Consider the following 18013-nt stretch of genomic DNA (forward strand, 5'->3'; position numbering starts at 1 on the left):
ATCCTTCAAATCAAAAGCCACATATAATAAAAAGGTAAAGGAGAATGTGGCTCTGTAAAGAAAATAAAGAGTTAAGGAAAAGTTGGGGACTGTAAAGAAACCATGAATCTTTTATTTAACTCTATGATGTTCCTTCTCTCCTTAACAGCTCATTTCCAGCAGATAAGCAATAAAAGGCCATTTTCTCGTACAGAGCGAGAAAAAAAAAAAGTCAGCGCCTCGAGTCCAGTGCTGTTCTGGGCCTCAGTCTCTGAGCCATCAACTCATAATGATTCCCTCCTTAAACACTTCATGCTCTATCTACTATTCCCACTGATGTGTGAGTGTGTGTGTGTGTTTGTGTGTGTGTGTGTGTGTGTGTGTGTGTGTGTGTGTGTGTGTGTGTGTGTGTGTGTGTGTGTGTGTGTGTGTGTGTGTGTGTGTGTGTGTGTGTGTGTGTGTGTGTGTGTTCGGTGTTCTGCTGGTGTGAAGCTGTGAAAACTGTCAGCTGCCTAACAGCATTGCATTCACAAGCTTCATTATGCTGTTCCCCCAAAACAAATTAGCACACCACAGCACCAATGCTACTGAGATCTTTAACCCATGCTTTTAAAGACACAAGAGAAAACACGAAGAAAGTAAATCCACCATTCTTTAGACGAGCAATCATCAGCATTGGATGAGCAGAGTTTAAAAGCATCATGTCTACGACTGATTATTAAAATTCTCAATACAACTGCTCAAACAGGATCTGCATTTGCATACAGATTAGTAAAAACTGTTTTTATCCACATCAGTTTTGATGTGAAATGTTTGTACTTCATAATAGTAGGCAGTCATCTCAAAAGCAGAGAAGTAAGCAGAATAAGTAAGCAAGCAATTTATATTTCCTTTTTCTTTTTTTTTTTCTTTTTTTCCCTAAATGCCTTCATAAAAGATGCAACAAGTTTATCCACATGCAGACTGAGGTGTTGATTAAAGTAATACAAGTTTGGAGGTTTCATTTTGAACAGTGTTGCTTGCTATGCTTTACTTTAAGAAGGGAATAATCCTCCATAAATCCCATTGAAAATCAACTACTTGGCTCTTTTTGGTTGGATGATGTCATTCACAAGTTGATATTGTTATGATTTTATCAGGCACTTTATTACACTTTATTTTATTTTAGTTTTTGAACATGAAAATGTACCTTTTCACAGACAACCAAGGCTGTGGTCAATTTGAATTGATGAAATGTTTTTTTGTTGGTTTGTTTCTTTGTTTTTTGGCTATAAAGGTATTACAGCATCAACATAAATGTCTCAAGGAGCCAGTCCTGAAACTAGGCCATTGTCCATAGTAGATGACATTGATTTCACTGGTTTAATTACAGCAATGAAAACCTGAAATCCAGTGAAGTTCGAGCCACCTTGTACTCCAACAACCTTTAACGCTAAAAATATAATACTGGCTTTCTACTCGATAGATCATACCCGAAACTAAAAGGGCAAATCATATTTTTCTATTATGTTCCAACACTCAGAAACAGACTGTTTTGGCCTGACCTGAACCTACCAAGCTCTCCACGCAACAACCCTGACCCTGTTGCTACAAATCTGTTCTACAAACCACCACACACCTAACCCTAACCCTCCCTGTCTTTTTCACCTGCACTGGGTGAATATTGAGTGAAAGATGGTGGGGGTCAGATAACAGCAGGTCCCTCATACCTAGAGCTCAGTGAAGAAAGAAAATAATTCTGCTGTATTACTGAGGGGATAAGCACCGGCCGAGTCTCTGCACATAAGAGAAGTGTTAACTACAGACAACTTGAACTCCATATGTACTTCTACGATGTACGTGCTCATACACAGAAGTTGATGGATGGGAGGTGTTGCATGAGTGTCCATATATAGCACTATCTGAGAGTTTCTGGGTATAAATGAGACAAATATGCTAAGTCCAGAGTCAAATGTCTAAGTATAAGTCAAACATGTTGTCAGTCAGGAGTTGATTGATTGCTGGGAGGATCCATTAGGGATTAGTTTGTTTTTGATCACTTTTAATGCCACATTCTGAGTATTAATTTTTAAATCAGAAGTTTTCCATTTTCGTTGATTTATCAATTGAATAGAGTTCAGTTCTCTATTTAGAGTGATTTATTGATTGATTGTTGCTCAATTCATGATTCTGATTCTTTAAAAAAAATTACCCTAAATGCTTATTAAAAAAAAAAAAAATGTTGTAATTCCCCAAGTATGCTTATTTTATATAACAAGTGGCAGTGAAAGTAATTACAAAAAAACATTTTGCCCAGTTCATAACATACATAAAGAACATTTTCATGGTCACTCAAACAAAAAACTCTCAGCTCAGCAAAGGCTAATTCATTAACCAAATGAGCGTGTTGTCATCCGGATAATTTAAAGATGCAGTAGATGGGTGGGAGGGAAGGTCTTGACTTTTTGCCTGTGTGTGTGTTTGTGTGTGTGTATGTGTATGTGGATGTTATGTCTCAGTCTGACATCTCACCATGCTTTAAATTGAGCATAGATACTCGCTTCTGTTTCCAGCACTGACCCCGAATACCTCATGGTGATTTTTCACTCAAGCTGATTCCTTCATAACCTAATGATGTACGACTGTGTCACCGCTCCATTGTCAGACACTCTCAATTCCTTTTAGAGCCGATGTACGTATATGACTTACTGCTGACATTATGAGAAAGCGTGGAAACTAGATCTTCATTATCTTCCTCCTTTTCTCTATTATCCTGCCATCATCTCTCCTGCTGACTAAAATGTGGCTCTTACTTCTGTTTCCAACCACATATCGAACTCACCTTTATCTAAGTACAGACACTCCTCTCATCCACTCCACTCACTCCACAGCATAAAAGCAATGCAAAAGGCAATCCAACAGATCATGGCTGAATGATCAAACTACCATGTAGACATCATGGTTTAAAATGAGTGGGTGTGTGTGAAGATATTAATGCATGTTTTATTGCACAGGTTATCTGGCCCAACACACACACACACACACACACACACACACACACACAGACACACACACACACACACACACACACACACACACACACACACACACACACACACACACACATTTATTTAGATAAGTCAGCATGCAGGTGTAACAGTAAGAGTGGAGCTGACTGAACAGCCTCCACATGTTTCTGCATCACTCTACTACTACTACTACTACTATACTGAGAGGAGTCTCTACTGAAGCTGCACCATCCGCCTCCATGGCTGCTCTCATCTTTACTGCTGTGCATGAAGAATCACTAACTTTATTCAGACCAAACACTGCTCTGCTGTCACAGTAAACATCATTCTTCATGAGGAGTTCGCATATCTGAATTGGCAGGTGTTTTCAGGAAGGGAAGTCACTTCACATACCTTCATAACTCGAGTCAGAATCAGACGGACAGACGCACAATAAACATCCACGGCAGCTGTCATTTCCCCCTTAACTCCGGTGTTTCCTAGTGGAAAACGTCAGCACATGAAATGAAAAGAATGAAACGATTCCCTTGCCTTGAAATCCAAAGAGGAAAGCGACGGCGGGGATCCACACGGTGTGTATCCAGAAGTAAACCATGGTTTCCTTTAATCAGGTGCAAAAGCTCCGCGCTCTGCCAGATGAAGCTCCGTCTCCGGCGGGTAATTTCCAGAAGAGAAAGCTGCAAATGAAGCCGAGCGGAGCAAGAAATCCCAGTCTGAACAGTGCTGATGAACACAAGAGCCAGAGACTCTCACTTCTTCATCTGCTGCTTTCACACGGACATCAGCGACCCCTACTGAAAGTCTTACCCACAGAGAGAGAGAGAGAGAGCGTGTCAGTGTGTGTACGCGCGTGCGTGTCCTCTCTCTCTCAGTGTGGTCAAAGACCCTATTAAAGCAGTGTTTAATGGTTCAGGACTGACAGCAGGACTAATCTGGACAAGTCTAACACATTTCATGAAGCACAACAACTAGGACTTGTTCCCCTATGCAGCATGCTTACTACTGGGCAGGGGGAAAGCAAAGCAAATGTGTTTGCCAGTCACAGATGGGATGTCTTAACAAGCAATTCCTCTCTATGTTATTCAATATTCAGACCCAGGTTGAGTGACTACAGTGGATTTTCACTAATGACTGCAGGAGATATACTGCACATGGCTCACAGCGTGACTGAATACACTTTATATTAGCTCTTTAATAAGCAACAGAATCTGTAACAATTACATTTACTGACATTAAACTTGAGTGGTATAAAGACAGATTGATTTAATTAATTTGTTGGAAACGTTCCTACCAGAAATAATTGAATCAATAAGAGCTGTGCACTGTTTATCTTCCTGTATAACTTAAAGTTACCCTACAATCAAATGATTTTCTCCTTGCCCTTGTGTTCCTTGTATCTGTCAAACTCATTTGTAATACAACAGCTAACCAACTAATTTGAGGCCAATGGTGTACCAGTATGCAACTTACACAAGTGTAATGTGGAGCTTTGAAACCTCCAGTGCACATCCATGGAGATCCACTGACATTGTGTGTCCATCAATTGTCATCAATAGTTTTTTTTTTTTTTTTTTTTTTAATTATTTATCATTAACTTAAAATGAACTTACAGGCAAAGTTCAGTAAACAGAAGAATCCTAAAGGAAATTAATATTTGCTGTGAATACACATTGAGCATTTGCTGTGAGCACGAACAGCAGTGGTTCTCTTCGGTACACCTTTGCACAGATTGAAGGTTCTTTGCTGGTTGGTTGTTCAGAGCTTCTTGAGGAAAGTAGTTCTTCTGTGGATTCAGGCATCTGAATTGCTTCTGTATCTTTATCTGATCCCAGACTGACTCCATGATATTGAGATCAGGGCTCTTTGGGGGTTTTGTGTTCTCCTTGTTACTGAAGACAGTTCTTTATGACTATGTCTGTACTTTTTGGGTCTTCGCCATACTGCAGATTAAATTTGCCACCAATCAGATGCCTCCCTGATGGTATTGCATGATGGAAAATAATCTAAAAATCAAGTCCCTTAAAACTTTTCAAGGTACTGTAGATGTCATTTATAAAGTTAAAATGAAAAAGTAGAGTACTTAATGTGTCTTAAAACTGTACATTTACATAACCATACATGATTAAAGTTAGCAAACACAGCTTGAATATATGCACATTACAAAAGACAAAAAAGTGACACAATTTGTAGAATACCACTATCCACATTCCCCACTTTTTTTTTATAATATAAAAATGGATGTTCTTCTCATCAGTCCTTATAAAATGATATAAAGGAGCCCCTTTGTCTTGGATTTATTTACATTGTAAGTTCAGAGTTTCAGATGAAGAAAGTCTAGTTGGTCTAACTGGAGAAAGCCAGTTATCTGAGTGCACATCTGACAGAAGATGTATTACACAGTGTTAAATCATTTTTTTTAAATATTTACTTTAGTCCAAACATTTAAACCTTCATAAGTGTCGAATTCTGAAATCTGTTATAATTGTTAGATCACTAGCTGAGGCACCCGACATGCGTTTGAGTCATTGACTTCACACATTTTAATACTAAAGCAGAAAGTGACTATTAATTTGCACTAGTCCAACACGTTGCACTGCAAAGCAAAGAAACATGCCAAGTGTCAAACTATTTGATACTATTTTTTTTCTGTGTTCAATACTTCAGCCCTGCACTTTTTTTCTTCCACTAATGAGCTAAGACTCTCTAGCACTGAGCCTTACCTCCTTCACTCTAACATAAAGACATACATGTGTGTTTGTAATGTTATTACTATTTGTTTGCATAATATCAAACTTTAGACATACAGTTTGTGTACTGCATCAGTCAAAAGTTTGGACACACCTTCCCATTCCCTTGAATTAGAAAGTGTGTCCAAACTTTTGACTGGTACTGTATGTGTATGTGTTTTGTCTTTCTGCATTCTCTAATTTGGTAAAATGTAACATGTAAACACCATGCATAACCTCATCATATATATATATATATATATACATATATATATATATAAAATATGTTCATTAGCTGTGGAATTAACAATCATTGGAATGGTTTGGAAAATGGTTACAATAATATTTATGTTGTCCAACACTGAATCCATCTGGTCATATTTACAAAGTGCAAACAGAGTGAACAAAGTAAACTGTATTGTATGATCATATAGTGAGAAAGTGCATTTGTATTGTGTAGGTTTCCTCAGTTATGTTTCCTTTTAGTTTCCATCTGTGAAGCTTCCACCCACGAGACCTTATGGCACAGGACGGATATGTTTGGAGAGTTTATTTACATTCCCCACCTGTTTCCCCTTACACTGCTCATTTGTATTTCAGGAGCAGAGGAGAAAAATATTGTTTTCATTATAACATGCTGGCAGCAAAAAACAAAGCAAAGGTTAGATGGAATCCCATCAAAACAATAAGATGAAGAATATAGATTGCTGTCACAGTAAGGAAGTGAGACTACTGATTCTCAGAGAGAAGTCAAATATTGTTTTAAATCGGAGGCAAAAAACACCAGTGATATGGATGAAGTGTAAAAATATATTTGCTTTCGTACAACACTATATGATAGCAGATCTGTGCGGGCCTGTGCTTTGTAGCTTTACATATAAGGGTATAAGTCATGTAACAGAATCATAATGTCAATCTTCAGTCTGAACCACACACAGTGATAACAATCCATCTATTATCCTGCTGTGTGAATTATACACACACATTAACACATCTCAAGTTGTCTGTATACACACTGAAAATAGGCAGAAAGAAAATAAAATCAATTTGACTGTGCAACAAGCTGCATTAATGTGCATTTTTTTTCCCAAAGACAACTGTTTGTAATGAGTTATTCTGTTCTGGGCAGCTGGCATCATTAATGTGTTAATGATTTAACATTAGCTTGTGCCACTGATAGTTTCACAAAATAACAAAATCTTACTAATGTTGAAAGAATAAATTAACATCGCATAATGCAAGAAAAGTTAAAAATACTGTTCCAGTCGCTAATTTCAGACAATTTCTCCAGATTTTACAGTTCTGCAATCAGAGAAATCACCACTGCAGGTGAAAAGATCTCCTCATTACATTCCCTCTTTACAAAGAAAAAATCTGATTCATTTTAAAGGGCACAGTCCACTTATGTCTTCTACTCAACACTAAGTTCAAAGCTCCTGACCTCTACGTGTCTTGATTCATAATTCATATCCAGCCCACAGTGTTTCTGTCCTCCAGCAAACCTTTGGATGTCAGCATTCAAGCCTCAAGCTGATGTCAGTGTGTGATATGCTCAGTGGAGGTCATATGGGAACATATGGTATACTGGGACTATACAAGTACCATGAGACAAGGTAAACTGCATCTCTAGTATGATGCATAATCTGTGAGTGTTCATGTTGGACAATGAACTAAATAGGCTTCAGTTTTCTATTGATCAACTATACATGGAAGAGTGTAGACAAAGAGAAAATTAGGTTAGGTTACTTTAAAATTGGACAAGGAAATGATATGTGTGACTATACTGTGATATGTGACTTTCAATAAGGAGAAGAAGAGAACAAAAGGCAGATAAATGAAGTGATGTGGTATACACAGAATGGAATATAATGTGTTAAATAAGTCATTTTAGGAACAAAGTGGTATACATGACCCAATCTGAAGTTGTGTAAGGGTGGTTTCCTCATTTTTAAGATGATTAGCATCAGTTGTTCTTTTTCCCTTCCCTGTATCCTAACGCATTCCAATGGTGGACTGAAACTTTACTCATATTAAATAACATCATGTTTATTCAAGTGCATTACTGATATGTCACAGCTTATAAGGCTAATGTGTGATGCCACTGCTTGTCAGCCACCACTCTGTGACGTGAAAAACTGCTGTTAAGGTTTAGCACAGTAAGTGGATCCATCCTCCCTCTCAGCACCATGGACAGAGACAGAGCAGCATCAGAGTGCTGACTTTGGTTCAGTGTGGAGACAGAGCTCTGCTGCTCTCACTAGGCTACACATGATCAATGTTTTGTTTTGTTTTTCTTTTCTTTTTTTAACGTCCCAGCTGTGATTTCATTTCTACAACAGAGGATGAAGTTAGAACCAAATGTTTGCATTAATGTATGTTTTCTTGCTACTTTGAACACTAATTAAGTTTATTTCACTGATTGTCTCTCTTCACTCTCATCTGCACGGTAGTCTTTGCCACTGTCGGCCCATGCAGGGAAGGTATAGACAAATATAATGTGTGTCTCTTTTAAAAGCATATGTTGTATGCTGCTGAGAGGAGCTTCACCTTGAGGTCATAGTATGCTCACTCATGGTTTGCACTGCACTCATGTGAATCATTGCAAATTAATGAATTTTCTTGGGGAAAGGTCAGGGGGTTATACAATGTCATTACAATTCACCCATGAATGTCTCCCTCTCATGTCAGTTACTACGAGATATAAAAAGTCTGTAAGAAAAAGTTGACTGCTCGACTTTCTATCCATCAAGTATCAGGATACAGTTCAGAAAACATGTACTGATATTTTAGATATGATACCACATTTCACAGCAATCTCTCTACTCTATACTGTGACCTCCAGAAGTGGATCATTTACAGTAAAGTTGCAGTTCTCTGTGGTACTTATACTCTGCTGCTAATGACTCGTGCAGCTCTAGTTTCCTCTGCTGTTGGTCTCTGCCCTGAATAGCTCCTTTGTCTATTTCTAGTGACTCCATCCCAGCGGTTCCCACCACACCCGACCCCCAGCAGATTACCTGTGACTCTACTGAGAGGGTTTGATTTATGACTGTTTTGCTCTTATTATACTTGAGGGCTCTGCTCTAACAGCGTAGCTCTCAGCTGGTGAGTAAAACATGTGAAAGCTTCCCTAAAGACTTTGTCTTGATAACACCTTGCCTCTGACGGAGAGCCAAATGACTGAAGAGCAAAGCATCACTTTCTGGTTCAGATCCAGTTAAAAGTGTGTTTGATCTCTGTCAACAGGAAAATTAAGAGTTAATAGAAAAGCAGTTATTATCAAGATTCTCTTTCTACTGTACTTCACTAACACAGCTTCATTAACAAACTCCCATCAACCCGTATATCACTTAACAAAGACTGAAAGCTGCTGCACATGGGGTGACTTAAAAGGTGTTTTATTTTCCCTAAAGTCCAAGTCCCTTGCCTTAAGAAAATACTGCATGTGTAAAGCTGAAGCTAAAGGACAAATCATATGTCTGACACTGTGTTGAGTTTATATGTGTACTGCAGTGCTATATGCTGATATTTTTTCCAGCACTGGCTAAGATGTGAAGGAGATATCTCAACTGTTCCCCGGAGGATTCTCACATTGAGTCCCTGCGGCCTTGTTAGCTCGTTCAGTTCCACATCTCCAGTCAGAACATGTCCCGCTCTAGATCAACATGACTACATTGCGTTCTGATACGTAACGTCTCTGGTTTATTGAATTCCTCCACGCTTGACTTGATCCTGTCAACCATTACCACCGACTCCATACTGGAGTTATCTAACTTCTTCTGCATAGGGAACAGTCCAGAATCCTTCAATGTCTGCCTGCAGGGAGAGTGTTACATTACAGACAAACATTATCACAGAGGTAGTCCGATATTGAAAATAATAACCATGCTAGAGAAATTGTATTTTCTATAGGGAGGTACATTTTATTAGGTTGGTTTGTTGTCACTTTTACTTTAATATATGGTTAAGTAGTTTCATCAATAAATTACACGGAACCAGGTTCACAGAATATTGTTGCTATGGTTACCTGCAGTTTTAATGCTATGAAATAAAAATGATTAACCTGTTTAGTGAGGTATACTAATGTATATTAGAATTTGATGGACACCTACCTTCTGAGCACTTTATATATGTATATCACCATTGTATAAACACAACTTACCAGCTATCATAGAAGCATCTGAAACTACAGCAGCTATGTGTGTTACACTGAATAAATTAACACAGAAAAGCAAAAAACAAAACATGATAATTGAACATTTTATCATTATGAAATGATGTCTATGTGTCTCTCTGTCTCAAGATGAACACTATTTGTCACACAAACAAGGCATTAACCATGAAGCTGAAACTGCATAGGCTGGAACAATACAAATTGGTTAGAGCTGCTCAAACTGGACACAATACCCTACACAGTATGAAAGGACACTGTGAGTACAAGTTGGAAAAAGTTGGAACAGGAGCTCAGATTAGATGATTCCTTCTCACCACATTATGGCAGCATAAAAAGAAGCTCACCGGTGTTTTATCATACCAGCAATCACAGATTTGCTGCATGCTAATTACAGGATAATTGTTCTTGCGTCTTAACTGCTCTAATTGCTTCACATATTTTTCATTAATGTTACTGACTCTCAGTAACTTAGAGAGCTGACTTACTGAACCTTTGCCTCCCCTGAGTAAAACCTCACAGTCTGTCGACCAGGTTTGATTAAACAAACTTCACTGTTTTCTGGCTGTATCATGACACTAAAATCTTTGTTATCTACCAGCTTGTGCGAACCACTTAATTTGTGTAAACTGACAGTTAAACAAGGTGCAATTTCTCTGGATCTGCAGATCATCCTTATTCAACATATAATATAACTACTCCAGAGCTGACTGAGTTCCAGCTGTGCAAGCAAACTGGATCAGACACCCACAGGACCATAGCGCTGTGGAGTCATCTTCCCTGATCCATCCTGTCTGTCTCATCCGCATCCTGTATACGACCTTCTGCTCATCAATAACTCAACCATCATAAATGATTATTCCGCCTTTCTGAGTGTCAGAGGAAGGGAAGGGCTACAATGAGCTTCACAAGTCTGCAACAACAGCATAGCTTCTATTCACCCTGAATGCACAGCATGTGTAAAATGAGAACGAGTTGTTCTCATCAGTGATGAAAGTTAATTAACGATAGGGTTAGGGTTCAAAGACCTCTTGACACCGAGGATGGACATACATCGCCAGCCTGTACACACACCTCACAATGCATAGCATTAACATGCAGATTAATGATGGAGCAGGTAAGAAGAGAGAAAACTACAAAGAAACAACCAGACAGCTAGTCATGAAGTGTTCTTAAACCCAGGGCAGTTTGTATAATTATAAGATTATGGTGTGATTTATAAATAGGTCAAAAATCTGAGAGCACTAATGAATGTAGATGAGGAAAAAGATGAGGCAGTTTAACTTCAGTCTAGCTGTCTCACCTGCTGAGAACATGTTATATACAGTGGCAGCTCAGTTAAGAATTTACATTGTTTAATAGACTCTACTTAGAAGACCAACAACAACAATGAAAGAAATGGTTAAATGGATACACATATATTCCTTCTAATAGCGAGAAACAGAATATGTAATCCAAAAAATGAAAGTGCTTGAGTAACAGAGAGGAGAGCACATTTTATACAAATCTCATCGGTGACTCACTGACAAAGAAATACACGCTTGAAGCATGTGATCACAGCAACTGAGAGAGAACAATGTGGAAGAGGAAGTGCCATCCAATGGTGATTTAACTGGATTACAGGATAACAAAACAAAGTATTTCTTTCAGTGACATTAAAGGTGATTTTGCATTTTAGTCATTTATTATTTATCATATATATATATATATATATTTTTTATATATTTTTATTTTTTATTATTATTATTATTATTATTATTATTATTATTATTATTATTATTATTATTATTATTATTATTATTATTATTATTATTGTTTTATAAAAATCAATTTTAAAATGATTGGAATGGCAACTATACTGCATTAAATTTCACCCGTATATTGATTGTAATTGCCTACAAAATATATATAATGAACAACCAACCAAATATCCAACAAATCGACCTCATTCTGCCCTGTAGTTCTCTAGACATCATCCTTAAAACGTTCAGGACTTTAACGTGATTTATGACCCTGCCACTTACATTTGGACTGAATCCAGTTCAAACACAGTCAATAGCAGACAAAACCCTGACTGAGAGAGCCTCTCCTCCTCCTCTCTCCCTTCTCTTTGTCCTCATTTTGTTCTCTCAGCTCTGCAGTCAGTGGATTAAGTGCTTGTGAGCTAGCAGAACTAAATTCATTGCAAGTTTTTGGTCTGTTGAATGAGAGTTAGAGAGGCCAGCATCTTGTTTCCAACAGTCTAATAGAGTCATTCAACCCTGATGAAATGATCTCAGACCTGTTACAAGAAGTGAAACAGACACAGTTAAACAGCCCTGGCAGCATAGAGATTATGTTCTCAAACAGCTAGTCTGTACAGATAATCTTTATCGAGTATACACCTATGATTTTTAAAATATCCAAGTATAATAATATTATCTGGTCACGGAATTCAAAACAATGAATTGCTTACTATACCTCTTCTGAGCTGAGCTACAACCTGCCACATAATCGGACTCATTATCAGTAAATCCCTGCACAGGCAGCAGCACGCTGGCTAACACTGTTCACTGATGTCTGTCACTGTTCAGTTAGAGACGAGGGAAACCAAACAAAGAAGCAGGTGGTGGAAGAAGAGAAGAATGATGAGGAAACGGATGAGGGTGAGATAATGATGAAGATACTGTACATCATTAGAAGCCTGAGAAAGCCAAAGACATTATGATTCCTTATCCAGAAATCACCAACTAAAAGATCTTCTCTAATCATATTCATAATATCCTATCTACACACATCACTTTTGAACAAAAAAATTAAATAGTAATTCATGACTTAAATCAGGATGATGGAAAACCATTGAATTATTTTTTCACACTACAATCTTCACAATTGGAGGCGATAAATGTGTTTTTTCCCGCAACAGGAACAAACAGCTGTGACGGATACGATTTAAAGTTATTTTAATTGGTTGAAGCTGACAACTGGACAGTGACAATGACAAGACTGAAATCACGTTTCTTCCTGATTTGAGGGACAAAAATGCTCCAGCGGTGGAGACTGGTGGAGAAGACACAGAGAGACCTGAAGTCCAACTACTGACAAGACACAAGAGAGACGCTGTAGTCCTCTGGCTCTGACAGAAGACAGACTGAGAGAGAGGACTACTGTCTGGCTTTGGATGAACTTTAGAAGAACATGAAACATATGGCAGGACAGAACCAAGGACTGGACACTGAGGGGACACACATCACCCTTCTGGCTGAGCAAAAGAACACACACTGACTTCACAGTGTCACAAAGTTCACATCATTGGAGGATGTGGTCATCATTTAGTGTCTACATGAAGCACATTTGTTCAGAACCATTTTGGTATATTGACATGAATTAAAAGAATTAAGCCTGAAACTTAATAAAAAAAAATAAAAAAAAAACTCTAAGGCTCCCCTTATACAAATCAAAGTCAATCCAATTTTTATTATCACCAGATTGAATGCTCATTTTCCACATTATGAATGGTCATCGGATCACCATCTGCTGGGCCACAGTGCTGATCAGCTCAGCAGATGTGTTGTGATCTAATAGAATCAGACAGGTGTGGAGACATGCAGGATACAAACAGTTTTGATCCAACTGAGGTAGCAGAACCGGGAACAGTGTATCCAAATACCTGCTATCTTGATGCTGTGAACACTAACACATAAACAGACAGATGTGTAGTTCCAGGTGCACACTCACAGCAAAACAAAAACCTAAAATGCTATAGTTTCCTCAGTACACCTAAATACAGGGGTGACATTGAATTTGTCATTCCTCAGGCTGCACACAAATTGTGCTTCCAAAAAGACTTGAGATGAATGTCAACATGATTGTAGTTTTCTGTTGAAGTTATTAATGGAGTTGAAAACAGATTGTGGGACCATTTTATACATGAGACTGCAAAAACCTGAACACAGGTAGAGATGTGAAGGGGGGATAATGGAACTGCCATAACCAGTCAATAATGCTCTGTGTCACAAAAAACAGGATCATGCATTTTATTTTGAGTCTGACTGCATTCATGTCCAAACTCCATCTCTGTCTGACTATAACATGACTATCTTTTCTCTGCTGTTCCCACTACAGTCAATGAGGCAGACACTGTATCACAGAGCCAAAATCCCATACAATGTAAATATTTCTGAAAGCCATGATGATGTAATATGAAATGTAGGATTCATAAGCAGTGTAAAGTATGTTCTGGTGTACATACTGTACATTCTAACACATTCTCACTCCCAACTTCTTCCATACAGAAGCCCTTTGGCCTCACTTTTTAACACACTAGTTGCCACTTTAGCATTTATATTTAACGAACAGTATCTGTCACTGAGAAAAATAAATAAATAAGTCATACTTATGGTGTTAGAATGCTGTATTTAAGGTCTGGTTAAGTTTAGGCACAAAAACCACTTGGATAAGGTAAGGGAAAGATCATGGTTTTGGTTAAAGGACCAGAAATGCCAGACATGGGATGTAATATGCATAAGCATGTTTTAATTCATGTATAATAATCTGATAATAAGAATTGTGTCTACGTTACCTCAGTATGAGCCTTTCTACCGAGCCAGCAATGTTACACTGCCATGTTTCTACAGTAGCCCATTATAGAAAAATCAAATGTTGGCTCTAGAGAGAGGCCTTTCATCTTTTTTTGAGGGTTTCACAGCCACTGTAGGTTCAGAGGGTTACTGTAGCCACTGTATTCAGTTGGTTGTAATTTGCAGCCTCACCACCAGATGCCACTAAGTCCAACACACTGGTCCTTTAAAAACTGTCCAAACTAGTGGCTAACAGTGTTGGGCATGTTACTTTGAAAAAGTAATTAATTATAGTTACTCATTACTTCTCCAAAAAAGTAACTGAGTTAGTAACTGAGTTACATCAATGTCAAACTAATTAATTACCAGAAAAGTAACTAATACTAAAAAATTGTTCAAATATGTCAAATTACTTGGCTGCCCCATTCAACAATGACTGGCTTAAGAAATGTACTAAAAACAAGTAAATAATACAATTGTACATGTAGCAGATGTGCAGCGATTGAATTTTATTCCTCAAAAAAGCTATCAGGACGTTTTGCTCTCACACGCGCTGCATTGATAGTCACACATACACACAAATATACCCGCAGTCACTCTCTACAGCGCACTCTTGCTCGCTCGATCCAGACTCCGGGATATTGTGTATCATTTGCGTCCTACTCTGTCTTTGGTTTTGCCTCTAAGTGCAGCCACTCTTTGGCAGGGACACACAGAGAGAGATAGAGAGAGATAGAGAGAGAGAGAGAGAGAGAGAGAGAGAGAGAGAGAGAGAGAGAGAGAGAGAGAGAGAGAGAGAGAGAGAGAGAGAGAGAGAGAGAGAGAGAGAGAGAGAGAGAGAGAGAGAGAGAGAGAGATGGAAGTGCCTGTTCAGGTGAAAACCGCTTCAGTGAGGTCTGAAGAAATAACGCCACATTGTTGGGGGGCAGTGACGGTAACAGCGTTGAAAAAAGTAATGCCGTTAGTAACGCTGTTTATTTATAACACTGTTATTCCCATCACTGGTGGTTAAGAACTGTAGTTGGAAAATTTGATTGCAGCTAAGTCCAGTTTTTGACATGCATTTATATAGCCATCCATCTAAATTCATGATGTCTACTTCAGTAGTTGTGGGAATTATATAGGAGGCTATTGGACTACCCTGCACAATGAAAAATATCCCAATGCATTAAAAAGTGACACTAAGGGGTCTTGACACATTTTCTGTATGTGAGGAGTTGGAAGTTGGAAGTGACTATATTCAGGACAGAACTGGGGGAAATCATCACTTTTCATTCAGTATATTTAAAACGCAAGGGGTGGTACTACATCAAGCTGTAATCAGCTGTGTTCATCAGACTTTGTGCAGCTCTTTCTACAAAGTATTTATGATTTTTTTTAAGACATTTCAGATAATACCCCTACATATGTCTGCATGAAGACATATTCTTCCCATACTAGTTAGCAGTTCATTTATTTTCTTTCTGTCCATCACTTTAATTTTCATATAAACATAGTTGAAATGAATACAGTATAAATGGAAATGCCAAATATTATCAAGGATGTATACAATACAGAGGAAATACATAGTCAATATGTGAAGTGTGGAGAGGATGGACTTGGTTCCATTTATGATGACAAACAGTGTGAACTGTACAATAAATGTGTAAAAATCATCAGCCTGATTCCTCAAACCTCTCTGAGCCAAACATACCACAAGCTGAGTGGTGAAGCTTCTTTTTCCCTCAAAAAATGTAATTTGGGGAGCACCCTCTAGCTGAGCAGTTAAAGGGCATGCCATATACCTGCAATGTCACTGGTTATAGTCAGACAATGGACCTGTGTTGCATGTCATACCCATTTCATTCTCACTCCTTGATTCCTGTTGGCATTTTGCCACCAACTGCCCAATAAAGGCAAAAAAGTCCAAAAAATAACAATAATTTGGACATTTTAGTGAGTGGGAGAGGACATATTATGAACTGACAAGGATGCAAAGACACTTGGGAGTTATTTTTTTTTACCAGCGCCCAGCAAACAAACTCATCAGATGAACTCTGTACCTCCCTTTGACAATGACATTTAGCCCAGTTAATCTTCTTTGAAACTCTTGAAAGAACCTAGTACTTTAACAATGGACTCCACAGCATTACCAAACTGTAAAAGTAGCAAAGATGACAGTTTTTTTTTTTTTTTTGTGAGAGTATAATTTTAACCACTTTGCATCAGTACAGTAAAAGTACATGCAGATAGACAACTGTAGAGACAGACAAGCACACGTTTGAAACCAGCAGAAATACACCCATACCCACACACACACACACACACACACACACACACACACACACACACACACACACACACATACACACACACACACACACACACACACACACACACACAATCCCAATCCAATTTCTGTTTGTCACTGTAACATCTGTGACTCTGCCAACAACACCAGACTCCTACTCATTTCAACACTTGATGTTCCACTGAGACACCAGATGGATACAGTTTGATTTGTCACAGTGGTGTTCAGAGGAGATCATTTCATGGTTTAGATAACTCTGTGCAAGTGTGTGTGTGTGTGTGTGTGTGTGTGTGTGTGTGTGTACACACAGGTATTATTCATGTGATGGGGCTCCCTTCCCTTTATATATATATATATATATATATATATATATATATATATATATATATATATATATGCAAGTCCCCTATGCAAGTCCCCTAAAGGAAAACAATTAATTTCAGGCTGATGACCTGGTGTAAAGTGAAGGTAATGTAATGTTGATTGGTATCACCGTCTATCACCTCCTTAACTTGCCAGGCAACTGGATTTGCAAGATCACAAGATCACATCATTGTGAGGATCCCGGATGCTGATTGGTCCAAACCACTGGTGGATTTAACACAAGCACATAACTTCAAGCCTGACAAGATGGATTATCGCATGATCATGTGATCGTGTGAATCCAGCTGCCTCACCAGGTCAGTGAGGTGCCTCTCCCAACCTTTACTAGTATCACATCCTGCTTTAAGGGTTAAGGTTAGACTTATTTTAGCTTTGGTGACAAACATTGTCTTAAAATGTAATTTAGATATACTTTTTTTTTTTTTTTGAGAAAAATGATGGATTGCGTCTGCACAATCTAGAAAGACAGTTCTGCTACTCACCTGCATAGAAATAATCTGAAAGATAGAAGGGTAGCATAGCAGCTTTCTTTCATCATCAAAAAGCTTTTCCCCTTCAGGAGCTGAACATCTCAGAGGAGCAGACAGAATCCTGGTGGACAGTGAGTGTTCTGCCTCACGGCATACATATTGATTTTTGCTTTAATGATCAGCCTGGCTCCCAATGACTGGATGCAGGCTCTACTGCTCTGCCACGGGCTTTTCAGGTTGGCTTCTATTTTATTCAGTTCTGAAATGTACTGCATAATGGGAGAATGAAGTTTCACATTAAAAGACATGATATAGTTTATATATCTTCAACATATATATCAGATCCTAACTTTAACATCCAAGCAGCGTTGAATTATGGGCAACTGAACATAGTTGTAGATACTGGAAGATGTTTCATCCAAGGGA

Source organism: Scomber scombrus, chromosome 5 (assembly GCF_963691925.1).
Source record: "Scomber scombrus chromosome 5, fScoSco1.1, whole genome shotgun sequence".
Classification (NCBI taxonomy): domain Eukaryota; kingdom Metazoa; phylum Chordata; class Actinopteri; order Scombriformes; family Scombridae; genus Scomber; species Scomber scombrus.